Source organism: Mirounga angustirostris, unplaced genomic scaffold, assembly GCF_029215605.1.
Source record: "Mirounga angustirostris isolate CCGP_5_RB_7025 unplaced genomic scaffold, mMirAng1.0.hap1 SCAF_17, whole genome shotgun sequence".
Taxonomy (NCBI): Eukaryota; Metazoa; Chordata; class Mammalia; order Carnivora; family Phocidae; genus Mirounga; species Mirounga angustirostris.
Window position 1 is genome coordinate 30,569,018 of NW_026991725.1, and position 18,021 is coordinate 30,587,038.

At 41.2% G+C, this 18,021-nt stretch overlaps 1 long non-coding RNA gene across 1 annotated transcript; it reads right to left on the reverse strand.

The window, feature by feature from the left end:
* Window positions 1–3,461: 3,461 nt before the first annotated feature.
* Window positions 3,462–7,330, reverse strand: LOC135362942 (uncharacterized). The gene is made up of 3 exons (XR_010408424.1): window positions 6,370–7,330; window positions 4,907–5,014; window positions 3,462–3,710 (listed from the first exon to the last, which is right to left on the reverse strand). It is a non-coding gene; the product is annotated as an uncharacterized LOC135362942 (long non-coding RNA).
* Window positions 7,331–18,021: the final 10,691 nt, after the last annotated feature.

The window sequence follows — 18,021 nt, forward strand, 5'->3', positions numbered from 1 at the left end:
AATACATATAATGGATATAAAATAGTACCTGACATAGGCTAAACACTCAATTTTTAACTATTATTATTATTTTATTTGGCATCTTGTAATCCAGGTCATTCCATGAAAATTGGTGGTATGATTATTTGTATAATGACAGGTATAATAGCAAATGAAAAGCAAAAAGGGGTTAACCGAGAACACTTGTTTTTTATTTAATGCTTCAAAATTAGAATACTCCACTTCTGCCAGTTACATTTTCCTTCCTCTATTGGGGAAAAACATCAGTGCCTCTTTAAAAGGATTGTAAACTCAGAAAAATATTTTGGCTACTCATATCACAAAAGCGCTAATTTCCATGATTCTGTATCTAAAGACTTTCTACCAATCAGTAAAGACCAGCAATCCTCGTACAGTGCTAGTGAGAATGTAAACTAGTAGGCCACTTTGGAAGACTGATATAACCTAAGAAAATTTAAGATATGCATACTCTATTCCAGCAGTCCCACTACTAGATATATATTATAAGGAAATGCCAAATTTTAAGGGTTAGAATTACTGTACAACACTATTCATAGCAGCATTACTCCTCAACGCCCCAAACTAGAAACATCCTAAATGTCTACCAAGCATAAAACGGTTAAAACGTGGTATATATCTATATAATGAAAATTAACAAACTATGGTTATATTCAACAACACGAATAAATTCTTACAAAGGTAATATTGAACACACACAAAAAAGCAAGATACAAAATATGTATATATATAGTCTGATTCCATTTATATAAAGTTCAAAAGCAGGCAAAACTAAACCGTATTGTTGAGGGATGCATATGCAGGTGGTAGAATTCTAAGGTAAAGGAAGTGAACACAATTAAAGTCATGAGAGCCAGTAGGGGGCAGACGGAGTTTTGTTTAATTGGGAGTGGGGGTTGTTCTCAGGGGCTGGCAATGTTCTACTTTTTGATCAGGTAATGGGTACACAAGTGTTTGCTCTATAACTATTTGTTCAAATGAACCAAAAAAAAGTTTTATATATTCTTCTGTGTGCGTGTTATATTTCACAATGAAAATATTTTTTAGAACAGCATCTCTTTAGAAAAATCAACAAAGGATATGACAGAAATTTCACAAAGAGGAAAATAGTAAAGGCTCTTAAACTAAAGATGTTCAGCTTCTTTAAAAGACATGCATTTAAAACTCCACTATTTTCATCTTACAGGTCATGAAGATAAATAACATTTGCTAACACTTTCTGTTGGCAGTGGAGGAAGAAATAGCTATTTTCATGTATCACTGGAGAAAATATAAGTTGTTCCAATATCTGTGGAGGGCAATTAGGCAATAGCCATCAAAATTATAAATGCAAATACCCTTTAATTCAGCAATCCTATCTCTAGACACATATTCATTTATTCCCCAAACAGTTATTGAGTACCTACTATGTAACAGGCACTGTTTTACGCTCTAGAACTTAATTTACTGATATATTCTCTGAAAAGTCTGGAAACATGGGGCTGTTTATTTCATTCTTTTTTTTTTTTTTTAAGATTTTATTTATTTATTTGAGACAGAGAGAATGAGAGAGAGAGAGAGCACATGAGAGAGGGGAGGGTCAGAGGGAGAAGCAGGCTCCCTGCCGAGCAGGGAGCCCGACGCGGGACTCGATCCAGGGACTCCAGGATCATGACCTGAGCCGAAGGCAGTCGCTTAACCAACTGAGCCACCCAGGCGCCCCTGTTTATTTCATTCTTATCATGGACTGGTTTATGAGGAAGAAGGCTTGAATCTCAGCCAGAGAATATACTTAGGATTAGATCAGAGCACCTTAAATAAAGTGAAGAAAGTATAACAAATTGTTTCCCTCCTTTCAAATTTTTAGATAATCTGTATAAACACAGTTATCGGTTTGTTTTTAATTGTTTATAATAACAAAAGATGAGGAAAATAAAAGTTAAGTGCCTGTCATTATAGGACTGGTTAAATAAATTATGATTTGAACCCTGCTCTGTCACCAGGGCAGGCAGGCTTCATTGGCATGTCACGTGTGCAAGCAGACAGGTCCCCACACTCAGAATGACCGCCCAACACACACACACACACACACACACAGACACTCTACTGCTGCCATTTTGAAACTCTTAACAATTTTACTTTTGAACTTGGATTTTGTATGGGAAGTCTGATGGGGCATGAAGCAAATGCATGAGCAGAGGACATGGGCACAGTGAGGTGTCATCATTCCTTGCAAATAGCATTCACAAATAGCATTGCTGATGCCCCATGAACACAGAATTCTGGAGGGCCCGTGATGCACAGGAGCTGGGCAAAAATCAAAGTGAGCGCAAGATAAGTCTGTTACATGGATGACTGAATAAGCCCTGAGAGGCCATGCTTTCCATTCAAACTGGAACTTGCTTCAAACCCAGAAAGAAGACGTATTCTAAGAAACACGGAAAACCAAGGACCCGTAATCTATCTATTCTTACTGGTGTTACTTCTCTGTGTGAGCGCATCTCTCATGCTAAAAATGATGACACAGAAGGAAAAGGCAGACAAGTCAACCCCGAGTTCCTTACCCTTTCAGTCCTTCCTTCCTCATCAGTAAGTTGAAAGTGGGGTGTTGGTAGAATGTGTGTATATCAAAAAGAGAAATCAAAATGTTTGAGTTACTTTATCCAGAGTCCCCACTGTCCTGGTAAGGACAAAATACATGTGCAAGTACAAGCTACAAAATACAAATTACATAATTTTGATGGTTCAACATAGGAGTTAAATGTCTTTAAAAATGGCATCGCACAATATAAAGACAGATGGTAAAATTCATACTAATGATTTAAATTTTTAATTGTTCTTTACTTAGATGACGTCACAAATGAGAAACACAGTCAAGACAGAGACCGTGAAAGAAAAGAAAAGGCTTTATACATTTTAGTATCTTTAATGGTATATCTTTCCTGCGTTTTGAATAAAGGGGTCCACATTTTCATTTTGCATTGAGTTCCTCAAATTAGGTAGGTGGTCCTGTCCATTGCTTACTAATTTTGTGACTTTGGGGGCGCCAAGGTGGCTCAGTCGGTTAAGCGGCTGCCTTGGGCTCAGGTCACAATCCCAGGGTCCTGGGATCGAGCCTCACATCGGGCTCCTTGCTCAGTGGGGAGTCTGCTTCTCCCTTTCCCTCTGCCGCTCCCCTTGCTTGTGCTCTCTCACTCTCTCTCTCTGTCAAATAAATAAATAAAATCTTTAAAAACAAATTTTTTTTTACATTGGGCAAGTTATTTAACTTTTCTTTTTAAAGATTTTGTTTATTTATTTGACAGAGAGAGCACAAGCAGGCGGAGCTGCAGAGAGAGGGAGAAGCAGGCTCCCCACTGAGCAGGGAGCCCGATGTGGGGCTTGATCCCAGGACCCTGGGATCATGACCTGAGCTGAAGGCAGACACTTAACCTACTGAGCCACTCAGGCAACCCGGGCAAGTTATTTAAATGCTGGGTGCCTGTGTTTGCCTCTCTGCAAAATAGGATTTAATAATCATACCTATCTTATAGTATTGTTGAGAGGATTAAATACGCTAATTAAAGACGATTAGAGTAGTGTTTAGCTACTACCTAAGTATTAAATGTTATGATTATTGCTGTGTTTCTATTAGCAAATATACAATGGAATAGTATCCAGCCATTAACAAAAAAAAGGAAGTCCTACCTTCATGTCCTGCTAGAAAGTTATCTCTGAAATATATTAAGTGAGAAAACAAAATAAGTACCAAACAATGTTTATGACATGATTCCATTCGTGGAAGAAAGGAGAGGAAAACACGTCTCTACGTATATACTTGTATGCTCTTAAAACACGTTCCTGGAAGGATACACAAATAACACTGTTTGCCTCCAAGGAGAAGAAAACAAGCTGCTGGAAGATGAGGTAAGGGAAGGATTTTTCTCTCTTTAAGCTTTTGAACCATGTCAGAGTGTCATTTATTAAAAAAAAAAAAATTAGGTTAAACATTCCAAATGTCTTCTATATTTTAGTTTGCACAATGCACTGCCAGACACAGAAGCACAACTAAATAAATAATTGTTGGCCAAAATATTTCTTAAAAATTATAGAGGGATACACACAGGTATCTAATGTGACATCCCAAAGTCAGAACAGGAGCTTAAATTCTAAACCACACTATCTAAAGTAAACTTGGACTTTCCATCCTTTTTTTTTTTTTTTTTTTTAGTTTCCATACATAGAAAGCTATACAGTACTTTACAGAGCAACTAAGAGAAAATCTCTGTGACTAGGCAGAGCAGGCAAGGTTAAGGAGCTTGTGCCTGTCCCGGATCAGTCTGGCTGGCACTGGACTGAGGTCCCTAACCCCGCTAGGTTCTGAGCTGGAGAAGCTGCAGCGGGCGGGGAAAACCAAGTGTCATCCTTACCAAGTGATTACGCTAATCTGTGTTGAGAATCAGGGTAACGGAGGTTCCGGTGACGATGGGTGCAGATCTTATTTTTGACTCCTTTATTAATCCTCCAATTGCCTCTAGAGCTTATGACATGATAATAATGGCTCATGTTTTCTAGTCAAAGATGACACACCTGAACCATTATGAAAAAGACCCGTTCCTTAAGTTTGATGGATCCATTCACCTGCATCTGTGGGCATCACTGTGATCAATCAGTCTGTGAACGTCAGGAGTGGGGGGTGTGGTTCGGGGCCACGTAATACACTAACAGTAAGTTCCAGAGCAGTGGTTTTACTGTGTAGGATCTGAGGCTTTTTTTTTTTTTTTTAAGTAATCTCTATACCCAACGTGAGGCTCAGACCTACAACCCTGAGATCAAGAGTTGCAGGCTCCACCAGACTGAGCCAGCCAGGTGCCTCCGAGGCAAATATTTAATGACTGTGTGCCTCCGTTTTCTCAATACTAATACCTACCTCCTAGGGTTGTTGTGAAGATTAACACAGGTCAAGTCTTGCACATAGTAGGTGCTCAGTGCAGGCTGGCTGATGCTGGTGTTGTTCAGGTCTTAGGACTCCGGCCGTCTGAATTAAAATATAAGAGAGAAGATCCTGAGTTGTACACACTGGTCCCCATGTCCATTCATTTGTATTGATTTTCCTTTACAATATCACCTGTTTGTCATTTCCTCTATTCTTCCTGTCATCAGCTTAGTTAAGAGATCATTTGGCAATGATATTCAGTAGGGCTGGAGTAAAATGCAAATAGATATAGTATACATTGACTCTATTTATTCCCAAGTAATAGCACAGGTCGCTGGGTTCTCCCCCAGGAATCCTAGTAGCTGACTGCTGCCTGCTTTTAGCAATTAGGTTTCTGTCCATCTCAACCTCAATAGTCCTTACGAATATGGTTATTGAGCACCTGCTCTCTGCCAGCCACTGCCAAGACCCTGACATGCAATGAGAAGACAATGCCCCTGCCTTCAAAGCGTACACAGAGATGGGCAAGACAAGAACAGGTGAAGCCACTAGACCGGGATAAGGGCTGAGATAAAGGGAACTGTGGGGGTGAAGTGGGAGAGGGAAAGCACAGGGGCAGTAGAATGTGCAAAGCCCAGAAGATAAGAGACAGCAACCACTTTCCAGAAATTGGTAGCTCAGTATGGCAGAAGCATGGCGTTCAAAAAAGGAAACTGGAAGACATCAAGTAGGATTAGTGGTTCTCGAACTTGAATGTGCATAAAAGCAGCCTCCTGGGCTTCATCCCTAGAGATTGTGATTTAGTAGGTTGGAGCGAGGGTACCAGCAAGTGCTGTCGGTCTGAGGGCCATCCTTTGAGAAGCACTGATGGGGAGAAGAAGGGTAGGGTCAACTTGCAGAGAGCTTGAGTGTTACGCACAGAGAGAGGTATGTGCTTCCCCCTTAGCGGGGTGCAGAGCGCCTCTGAGGAGTTTAAGCCTCCAAGAGACATGGTTACAGCTACCTTTTAGGAAAATGACTCTGCAAGCCACATGAAAACTCGAGAGAAAGCAGGACTGGAGTCAGGGAGAGCTGTCAGGGGCCGCTGCAGAAAACCCAGTGGAGAAATCACAAGGATCTGAAATAAGACATTGTCAGTTACCCGTTGACCTGGGTGGCAGCAGCTAATACATTTGCCCTTAAACGTTTTTGATGAATGTCCCCCTGGGTAGCTGCCTCCACTTTGGGAGAGTTCGAGTTAGGAGAAAGAAAGGTGAGCCCTTCAAGTCAGTCCTTCAGGGAGTCACCAGACTGGTGAAAACCGGCAGCCTTGGTTCTTTGATATAAGAGAGAAGGTCCATTCTGCTCCCTTTGGCACTAGGAACCTGCACCAGGAATGCGAGCCGCACCTTCTAGGTGCCACTGAGCCAGGCAGCAGAAGATGGGGCCAAAGTTAAAACACCATGAAATTCTCTTACCAAGATCCAGATGGCTTTCTTTCTTTCTTTTTCTTTCTTTCTTCCTTCCTTTCTTTCTTTCTTCTTTCTTTTTTTTTCTTCCTTCCTTTTTCTTTCTTCCTTTCTTTCTTCCTTTCTTCCTTCCTTCCTTCCTTTCTTTCTTTCTTTCTTCTTTCTTCCTTTTTCTTCCTTCCTTTTTCTTCCTTCCTTTTTCTTCCTTTCTTTCTTCCTTTCTTCCTTCTTTTCTTTCTTTCTTTTTCTTCCTTCCTTTTTCTTCCTTCCTCTTTCTTTCTTTCTTTTTCTCCCTTCCTTTTTTTCTTTCTTTCTTTCTTTCTTTCTTTCTTTCTTTCTTTCTTTCTTTCTTTCTTTCTTTCTTTCTTTCTTTCTTTCTTTCTTCCTTCCTTCCTTCCTTCCTTCCTTCCTTCCTTCCTTTCTTTCTTTCTTTCATTCTGTTTATTTAAGAAAGAGCTGGGGGAGGGGCAGAGGAAGAGGGAGAAAGAACCTCTAAGCAGACTCCCCACTGAGCATGAAGCCAGCCTTCCGGGGGCTCCATCCCACCACCCTGAGATCCTGACCTGGACAGGAATCAAGAGTCCAAAGCTCAACTGACTGAGCCACCCAGGCGCCCCCAAATGTTTTTTGTCTTGATTGAGTCATTGGCCCAGTTGCTGTAAACTTCTGATTCGCCTTCAGTTCCGATAAAGTTGATTCTGACCATTTTTGCTGGTTTATTCCCTGCTTTGGTGGAGGGATGGACGTTTGGGGTTTGTTACTCTGCCATTTGTACTAGTGTCCTCGATAATGTTTCGTAGTTTCCAGTGTAGAAGTCTCGCACCTCTTTGGCTAGATTTATTCCTGCCATTCACTGTTGTTGTTGTTGTTTATTGCTATTGTAAATGAAATTGTTTTCTTTATTTCATTTTCAGATTTTTTCATTGTTCAGTGCTAGTGTGTAGAAATACAATTGATTTTTGTATATTGATCCAATATCCTACAACCTTGCTAAACTCATTTGTTAGTTCCAACAGTTTCAGGATTTTTTTTTTTTTTTTTGAGAGAGAGAGAGAGGGCAGAGTGGGGGGAGGGGCAGAGGGAGAGGGAGAAGCAGACTCCCTGCTGAGCACAGAGCCCAACTCCGGGTTCAGTCTCAAGACCCTGAGATTATGACCTGAGTCGAAATCAAGAGTCATAAGCATAATTATGTAAAACTTGTTTTTGAATATATATATGAGAAAAGTTTCTAAAAGGTGGAAAATATGTTTTTACTTGGAAATTGAGTAATCAAGATGTTTGTATTTGTCAGAAAGCCTGCGGAATTAATCTTAAGGATCTATGTGAAAACTCCTGGTTGCTGAAGCTCCACACCTGCCCTGGTGAAAGTTTGGTATAAATGCCTGACCTCCTCGGAGTCTCCGCATTGAGCCAAGCAGAGTCTCTCATTATCTCTCAGGGAAAGTGTCAAATTGAGTTTCTGCAGGCTGCAACATCCAGATAAAATTGTTAGGTGGCTTTAACTTTCTTGTGCAGATTAGAGGAAGGAAATTCTGCTCACAGAGGCTTCCATATTGGCTGGGAGTCTGCAGCAGCTGAGGTGGAGAAGGACTGGCTCTTCAGATAAGATTACACGGCTTTTTCACCCACGTGCCTCTCTATTAACTTGCTCCCTGCTTAACTCGTTGAAGGAATATGGAAATATTGCATTAAACAAGAATGAGGTTGGGACGCCTGGGTGGCTCAGTTGGTTAAGCGACTGCCTTCGGTTCAGGTCATGTTCCTGGAGTCCCGGGATCGAGTCCCGGGATCGAGTCCCGCATCGGGCTCCCTGCTCGGCAGGGGGTCTGCTTCTCCCTCTGACCCTCCCCCCTCTCATGCTCTCTCTATCTCATTCTCTCTCTCAAATAAATAAATAAAATCTTTAAAAAAAGAATGAGGTCTTCAGTAACTTCTCTCATATTGCCTACCTTTGACATCCTGAATCTAAGGGTCTTGGGTTTAACCTTGAGTTAATGCTCCTAAAATATCCAGCTTCGGAACTGCCCAGGGTCAGCTGAGGCCTTCATTGAGACTTACCCTAAGACCTAGCTCAGCCTCTCCCTCTGTTCAATCCTGCTTCCTTTGTTTCTCTTCCATCGATGCTGATCCCAAGAACATTCCCTAATAAAAAAGCTTCGCCAAAATAATGGTATAAATGAAGGATGTGCAAGGTATTGGATTCAGGAAACAAGAGAACCATCATAAAGGAAGAGCAAAGGGAATCTCTAGGAGGATGGTAAAGGGAGATCTCATGGGGACAGCTATTGACGAAAAGAATGCAACCAGTCCAGACAGAAGAAGCTCTGAAACCTATAGAAGATACTTCAAGATGAAATTCAAGGAATAACTAATATAGTCAGCCATCTTGAGAGATTTGGACAAATGGTAGAGTTTGGAGTTGAATTAATGATAAGTTATTTAAAAGCTTAAAATGAGAAATGAGGCAAAGAATTCTAGGGAAAACAAAACTGCACAGGGAAGGAAGTCGTAGGTTGCCATGTGGCTCAGTTGTGAACAGGGTTTAAAAAGTTATGAAATTCTAAACTTTGGGTATTATTCTAACCACAATTATAACTATATTGAAGGGAGAGTGGGAAGCTTATGTGCTCAGGGGGAAGCAAAAGAGGAAACATAAATCTTCATTTTCCTCCATAGGCACTCAATAGATAACTCCTAACACTGAAAAATCAGATGTTGTCATTGGAAAGTCGAGATAAATATTAAGAGAAACTGGCAAAAGAGATGAAAGTGATTTCCATTTGAGGAACAGACTGCTCTATTTTGCAATTTTGAATTTTTTTCACTATTTAAACTATACAAACGTATATCTTTGATAAGAATAAAAAAGTAGGGGCCCCTGGGTGGCTCAGTTGGTTGAGCATCTGCTTGGGCTTGGGTCATGATCTCAGAGGTCCTGGGATCAGCCCGCGTCAGGATCCCTGCTCAGCAGGGAGTCTGCTTCTCCTTCTCCCTCTTCCCCTGCTCATACTCTCTCTTTTGCTCACTTTCTCTCAAATAAATAAATGAAATCTTAAAAAAAAAAAAAAGTTGCAAAAATACAAATTGTACAGGGGTGCCTGGCTGGCTTAGTTGGTAGAGCATGTGACTCTTGATCTCAGGGTGGTGAGTTCAAGCCCCACGTTGAGCATGGAGCCTACTTAAGAAAAAAAAATACATATATATTACAAAAAACATTCTCTACCCAGATTCACCTATTGTTAAAATGTACCTTATTTACTCTCCTTTTCTCTCTCTCCCTCCGCGCACACACACACACACATATACATATATGCATATATACTTATGTATGAATGTGTCTATAGATTTAATTATATTTGTCTATATACATAATTATGTGTGTGTGTGTATTCCTTTTTCTGAGACTTTCAGGGGTAAATTATAAATATCATGGCCCTTCAACAGACACATGAAAAAATGCTCAACATCACTCAGCCTCAGGGAAATACAAATCAAAACCACAATGAGATACCACCTCATACTGGTCAGAATGGCTAAAATTAGCAAGTCAGGAAACAACAGATGTTGTCAAGGATGCGGAGAAAGGGGAACCCTCCTACACTGTTGGTGGGAATGCAAGCTGGTGCAGCCACTCTGGAAAACAGCATGGAGGTTCCTCAAAAAGTTGAAAATAGAGCTACCATATGATCCAGCAATTGCACTACTGGGTATTTACCCCAAAGATACAAAAGTAGGGATCCGAAGGGGTACGTGCACCCCAATGTTTATAGCAGCAATGTCCACAATAGCCAAACTGTGGAAAGAGCCAAGATGTCCATCGACAGAGGAATGGATAAAGAAGATGTGGTATATATATACAATGGAATATTATGCAGCCATCAAAAGGAATGAGATCTTGCCATTTGCAACGACGTGGATGGAACTAGAGGGTATTATGCTAAGCGAAGTAAGTCAATCAGAGAAAGACAGTTACCATATGATCTCACTGATATGTGGAATTTGAGAAACAAAACAGAGGATCATAGGGGAAGAGAGGAAAAAAATGAAACAAGACAAAACCAGAGAGGGAGACAAACCACAAGAGACTTTTAATCATAGGAAAGAAACTGAGGGTTGCTGGAGGGGAGGGGGGGTCAGGGAGAAGGGGTAACTGGGTGATGGACATTGGGGAGGACACATGATGTAATGAACACTGGGAATTATATAAGACTGATGAATCACTGACCTGTACCCCTGAAACAAAAATACATTATATGTTAATTGAATTTAAATTTTTTTTTTATTATTTTTTTTTTAAGATTTTATTTATTTATTTGAGAGAGAGAGAGAATGAGAGACAGAGAGCACGAGAGGGAAGAGGGCAGAGGGGGAAGCAGACCCCCCGCTGAGCAGGGAGTCCGATGCGGGACTCGATCCCAGGACTCCAGGATCATGACCTGAGCCGAAGGCAGTCGCTCAACCAACTGAGCCACCCAGGCGCCCTTGAATTTAAATTTAAAAAAAAAGAGTAAAAAAAAAAATCATGGCCCTTTAACACCTAAATACTTTAGTGTATATTTCCTAAAAAGAGGGATATTCTCTTACATAACAACAGTTCATAAATTTATAATACCTTATTATACTGTACATATTCTTTTTTTTTTTTTTTTACTTTTATTTATTTAAGTAATCTTTACACCCACCATGGGGCTCAAACTCACGATCCTGAGATCAAGAGTTGCACACTCTTCGACTGAGCCAGCCAGGCACCCCTACCATTCACATTCTAAATTTGTTATTTGACCTCATGATGTCCTTTAGAAGATTTTTTTCTTCCAGGGCAGGATCCAGTCTAGGGTCAGGTATTGCATTTAGTTGTCTTGTTTTTTTTTGATACCATCAACTATATTCCCTACCTTGTACCTTTTGTCCTTGGGACCCATTCATTCCATGACAAGCCTCTACCTCCCACTTCCCTTCACCCATTTTGCCCTTTCCCCAGCCCCCCTCCCCTCTGGCAACCCCTATTCTGTTCTCTGTATTTATGGACCTGTTTCTGCAGTTGTCATGTCTTTAATCTCTTTTAATTTGGAACATTTCCACAGACATCTTTTATGACATTACCATTCTTTTTAAAAAAAAATTTTTTTTTTTTTAAGATTTTATTTATTTGCGAGAGAGAGAATGAGAGACAGAGAGCATGAGAGGGAGGAGGGTCAGAGGGAGAAGCAGACTCTCTGCTGAGCAGGGAGCCTGATGTGGGACTCGATCCTGGGACTCCGGGATCATGACCTGAGCCGAAGGCAGTTGCTTAACCAACTGAGCCACCCAGGCGCCCCGACATTACCATTCTTAATATCTTCAACCACCCCTGATGTTTTATTCTGTTTTGTTTTTTAATCAACACAAGAAACAACAGATGTTGGCGAAGATGTGGAGAAAGGGAACCCTCTTTTTTTTTTTTTTAAGATTTTATTTATTTATTTGACAGAGACAGAGATAGCAAGTGCAGGAACATAAGCAGCGGGAGTGGGAGAGGGAGAAGCAGGCTTCCCGCCGAGCAGGGAGCCCGATGTGGGACTCGATCCCAGGACCCTGGGATCATGACCTGAGCCGAAGGCAGACGCGAAAGTGAACCCTCTTGCACTGTTGGTGGGAATGCAAATTAGTGTAGCCACTCTGGAAAACAGTATGGAGGTTCTTCCAAAAAATGTTTTGTTCTTTAAAGTAGTATGTTCTTTATTTTGTATTTGTCCAATGTTTCCTTTGTTTAAATTAAGGTTATGCATTCTTGGCTGGAATACTGTCTAGGTGATGTTTTGTCTCTTTCAGGGTATTATACCTGGAGGCACACATTATCTAGCTGTCCTTCACTGGATGTAATTTTGACTATCCAGTTGAGGAGCTATCTAATTTCTCCACTGCTGATTCTTCTTTCTCCTTTGCAATTAATAAACTATGTGGAGGACACAATTTAAAACCATGCAAATATAGTGCTTGTCATCAAAATTCGCCTCTGGCTTTGTCATCCATTGATGATTCTTGCCTCATTTGATCATTAATATCATTGTTACAGGATGAGTCTACCACTCCCTCTTCATTTACCAGGCAGCCTTTGGCTGTGGGGATGACATTGCCACCAGTGGATCTGGAAGGCAGAGCATCGAGCCGCAAGGATTATCCTCAAACCTAACGTCTAGGGAAATATGTCCCATTAGATTTTGGACTTGCTTGGTACCATTCATTCTTTTCCTTTTTTCCTATTTCTCCCTCTTGGAGTGAGTATGTCTAGCCTATGACCGTCTTATCATTGCATTTGGGAAGCACACAACTTGTATGGTTTCACAGGTTCACAGCTGGAGAGGAATTTGCTACAGGATAAATTGTACCCTCCATATCTGATTTAGATGATATTTAGAGGAGATTTTGAATTTTAGACTTTTCAGTTGATATGGGAACAAGATAAGACTTTGGGCTGTTAGGATTTCATGTATTTTGCATGTCAGCAGGGCATGAATTTGGGGGGCCAGAGGAAGAATGCAACGGATTGAATGAATATGTCCTTCCCAAACTCGTATGTTGAAATCTTAATCCCCAATGTGATGGTTTTAGGAGAGGGGCCCTGGGAGGCAATTAGATCAGGAGGGTGGAACCCTCATGAATGGGATTAGTGACATTATAAAAGAGGTCCCAGTGAGCTCCCTCATCTTTTAGCCATGTGAGGATATAGCTAGATGACCACCATCTATGAACCAGAAAGCAGACCCTCATCAGACACCTAATCTTCTGGCACCTTGATCTTGAAACTTACAGCCTCCAGAACTGTGAGAATGTCGTTTGAGCCATCTGGTCTATGGTGTTCCTATTACAGTAATCTGAACACCCTCTTTTTCTTCTCTCCTTCATTTTTCTTCCTCCTTCCCTCCCTCCCTCCTTTCCTTCCTTCTTTCCCCCCTTCCTTCCTTCTTTCCTCCCTCCCTCCCTTCCTTCCTTCCTTCCTTCCTTCCTCCCTCCCTCCCTCCCTTCCTTCCTTTTTAAGATTTATGTATTCATTTGGGCACTTAGGTGGCTCAATTAGTGAAGTGTCGGACTCTTGGTTTTGGCTCAGGTCATGATCTCAGGGTCATGGGATTGAGCCCTGCATTGGGCTCTGTGCTCAGCGGGCAGTCTGCTTGAGATTCTCTCCCTCCCCTGCTCATACACTCTTTCTCTCAAATAAATAATCTTTTAAAGAAGAGTAGAAAAAAAGATTTATTTATTTGAGAAATATCACGCATGTGGGCACACAAGAGCAGTGGGAGGGGCAGAGGGAGAGGGAGAGAGAATCTTAAGCAGACCCCACACTGAGCATAGAGCCCAGTGGTAGTGCCCAATATCACCACCTTGAGATCATGACCTGAGTGGAACCCAAGAGTCAGTTGCTTAACTCACTGAGCCACCCAGGCACCCCATCTTTTCTTCCTTCCTTCCTCCCTTCCTTCTCTCTTTCTTAATTATTAATATGGGCTCATGAATTCTTATTTTTCTCCAAATGGCTTATAATTCATTAATATACTTCTGGAGATCAATGTCTCCGGTTTGGCCAATGGGAGACCCTTCAGGTTGGCTCCCACATCCTTGTGATACAACTCCATCTTTTTAATTTTTTTTGGTTTGGTTTTATTTTTTAGCTCTTTCTTCCTTTCTGGCATAGCAAAGTGTGTACTTTCCCTGTCCTAACCCTAGAATCAGCCATTTCTATGAGCCCTGGTTCTTTTAGTGGGGAAAGGTATGAGACCAATATTGGGGCACTAAGTGTGCTCGTTGCTACTGGGATGTCTTTGCTTTTTAGCCCTTTCAGAGGAGAGAGTTGAAAATATATGCATGTAAATACACAAATACACACACATACCTACAAATATACATATAATACATAAATACATGTATACATGTATATATGCAGATACACATACATATACATATTTTAGAAATCATGAGTCAAAACAATAATTTCAATTCCAATTAATCCCCACAGGGTTGTTTCTTGTTCTTTCTTTTCATAGTTATACGTATCTTCTTCTACATTGAGAACTCTGATCCCTAATGATATCAATGTGTTTATTCATTTGTTCGAACCTGTAAGATATTTAAAATAGTCTCCCAGGACACCTGGCTGGCCCAGTCAGTGAAGCATCTGCCTTTGGCTCAGGTCATGATCCCAGGGTCCTGGGATCGAGCCCCACATCGTCTCCCTGCTCCGCGGGAAATCTGCTCTCCCTCTGCCTGCCGCTCCCCCTGCTTGTGCTTTCTCTCTCTCTCTAACGAATGAGTAAAATCTTAAAAAAAAAATTTTTTAAAAACAGTCTCCCAATCACTTTACCCATACTACTAAAGCATAGCTACTAATGAGTTCAGGATTTGTTTGTACTTTTACCCCCATCTCTGCATACACATCCTTCCCTGTCCAAGAGTGAGAGTATACAGTCAAATACTGTGTTCGAAAGTCACTTTATTATTATTTTTTAGATTATTTATTTATTTATTTGACAGAAGGACATAGCGAGAGAGGGAACACAAGCAGGGGGAGTGGGAGAGGGAGAAGCAGGCTTCCCACTGAGCAGGGAGCCCGATGTGGGACTCGATCCCAGGACCCTGAGATCATGACCTGAGCCGAAGGCAGACGCTTAACGACTGAGCCACCCAGGTGCCCTAGATGTATATTTTTATTTCCCTTTTTTTCTTACATAAAAAGTAACACGATCTTTTGCACTTTACTTTTCACTTAATAACATCCGAAAATCATTCTATAACAGTTCATAGAGATCTTTCTCATTTTTTGGGAAGAATCTTTTTTTTTTTTTTTTAAGATTTTATTTATTTATTCATGAGAGACAGAGAGAGAGAGGCAGAGGGAGAAGCAGGCTCCCAAGGTGCAGAGAGCCCGATGCGGGACTCGATCCCAGGGCCCTGGGATCATGACCTGAGCCGAAGGCAGACGCTTAACCATCTGAGCCACCCAGGCGCCCGGGAAGAATCTTTTTAATGCAATTAAACTAGATCATTGTATTCATGCCTCTGATGATTTAGTAAGTTTTTGGTTGTAAGGCAGTTAAAAGGAGACTCCAACAGCCCCGTTACATAGTTGCATATGAACATTCAAAAGCAGAGTGCGGAGGCGTGTGTACTCCCTCCCCAATACCATGGGCAGAGAGCATTGTTATAGGTGACCTCATTTTCCTGAACAGTGACCAGCTTCTTGGTAAAGTTTCAAACAAAACAAAGCAGCCTTCTCTCCATTTAGGTGGTAGTTGCTTTCCTGGAAAATTTGGTGAGTATGAAAACTCTGCAAGCTGTTGCTGCTACTTAGGGAGTGGAGAGAGCCAGAAAGGCAGCTTCCTCCATCATTTTTACAGCTGCGTGGTTTTCCATTGTGTGTGTCCTGCAGTTTATCCAACCGATCTTCTGTGCTTGGGCATTTAGATAGTTCCCAATATTTTGCAATGACAAATAACCCTGTGATAAATAAAATCATACATATGTATTTTCATTCTTTTGAGGTGCATCTTCAGGGTAAATTCCTAGAAGTGGGATCACTGGGTTGGAAAGTAGAAATATATGAAGTTTTATTCTATACTCTGCCAATTTCCTCTTCATGAGGGTTGTATCATTTTGCATTCCCATCACCAACGTAGGAGAGTACCTGTTTTCCCACAGCTTTGTCAACTGAGTTTATATTCAAGTTCTGAATTTTTGCCCATCTATTGGGTGAGAAATTGTATCTCAATGTAGTTTTTAAATTTTTTTTTACTTGAGTAAAGTTGACACACACAAGATTACATTAGTTTCAGGTGTACAACATAGTGATTTGACATCTCAGTGTAGGCATTCTTTTTTTTTTTTTTTTTTAAGAAAACTCTATGCCCAACGTGGTGCTCGAACTCATGACCCTGAGATCAAGTCCATGCTCTACCAGCTAAGGCAGCCAGGCGCCTCTCAATGTAGTTTTAATTTGTATTTCTCTTATTGAGTGAAAGTGAACAACTTAACGTGGTTGAGAGCCATTTTTTTTTTTAAGATTTTATTTATTTATTTGAGAGAGAGAATGAGAGAGACAGAGAGCACATGAGAAGGGGGAGGGTCAGAGGGAGAAGCAGGCTCCCTGCCGAGCAGGGAGCCCGATGCGGGACTCGATCCTGGGACTCCAGGATCATGACCTGAGCCGAAGGCAGTCGCTTAACCAACTGAGCCACCCAGGCGCCCGGTTGAGAGCCATTTTTAAATCTTTTTTGGGACGATTTATGTCCTCTTTCAAACTTTTTTATACATTAGGAGTATTAATCTTTTATTTGTGACATATGGGCAAATATTTCTTCCCAGGTTGTCACTTATTTTTTTTTGTCATGCAAAAGGTTTTTAGTGTATTCAAATTCACCATTTTCTTGTTTCTGTTTTTTTTTTTTTTCTTTTCTGATATAGGGTAGCTCTTCACTTTCTCAGATGCTTTTAAAAGGATATGTCTTTTCTTTAGCTTTGTGGTTGTTTGTTGGGGAGACTTTTCACCAGCAGAAAGGCTTTGACATTTTGATTTTTGCAGGATGTGGATGGCTGTACTCTATTCCAAATAATTTCATGGACAGAACTGTTAGTTTCAGAGCTGTCAGTTCCACCCTATTTCATGCAGTTTAAAGATTTTGCTGGCGGGTGGGAAGAAAGGTTGATGTGCTTTCTCTTTTCTGTCGGTCTGACATTTCTGCCTTCTCTTTCATTACCTCTTCATTACCCATTCTCCCCCAGAAACACGGCTTCTTTGAGGCTGCCACTCCTGGCCCTACATGTTTTCAAACCCTTCCCTAAAGAGAAGACTGTGACCTACTGAGCGCCAAACTGTGTTCAGTATTCTGTGTTTATTGCTCCATCCCCTGCCCGCCCCCCCGCCCCATAGATTCTGTTTGTGCTTCTTCTAAGTCCACTCCTCCCTTCTGCTGTCCCCAAGAGATTCAACCCCTTTCCTCACTCTCTACACTCACAGGCTTATGGTGGTAGCAGGATCCCTACTGGATTCACACACACCCCCCCCCCCCCCCCCCCTTAGAGATGATTTGAAGTTACAGGCTTCTGGTAGTGAAGGCATGAATCCTGTGCAGTTTTTCTTTGTTCTATTCGACTTGAGAGTTGTTTTGGCAAAGTGAGGGGCAGATTTGTCATCGGGCTACTGCCATTGCTTTCCAGCCCCAGAAGTCTCAACATGCTTAATAGATGCGTACATTTCAGGACATAGTCATGACAAGAACCATTGAAAACTAGCAATAGAAAGGTATCTTCATTGAGTATCAGTGCTTATAAATGGTAGTTGAAGTGGGAGTTGAGTGTTAGGGTTGGCAATGAGATTAGCAAAGGGGACATACTGAGTAACAGTGGATTGAGATTTTATCGAGTCGAAAGTTTGAGAAAGTGTAAGCATTTTCTTTAAGACTGGGAGCAAGACAGTGAGTGCTTTTGCTATTACGGCTGCTACTGCTCAATATAACATTGGTGGTCGCGGCCACAGCAGTTAAAAAGGAAGAAAGAAATGAGGTATGTTATAAAGGCATTAAAAAGGAAAAAACACCATTATTTGAAGATAGTATAATCTTAAATAGAAACACTACAAACCCTTAGGTAAGAAAGTTCACTGAATTGAACATAAGAACAGTTGCCAAAAAG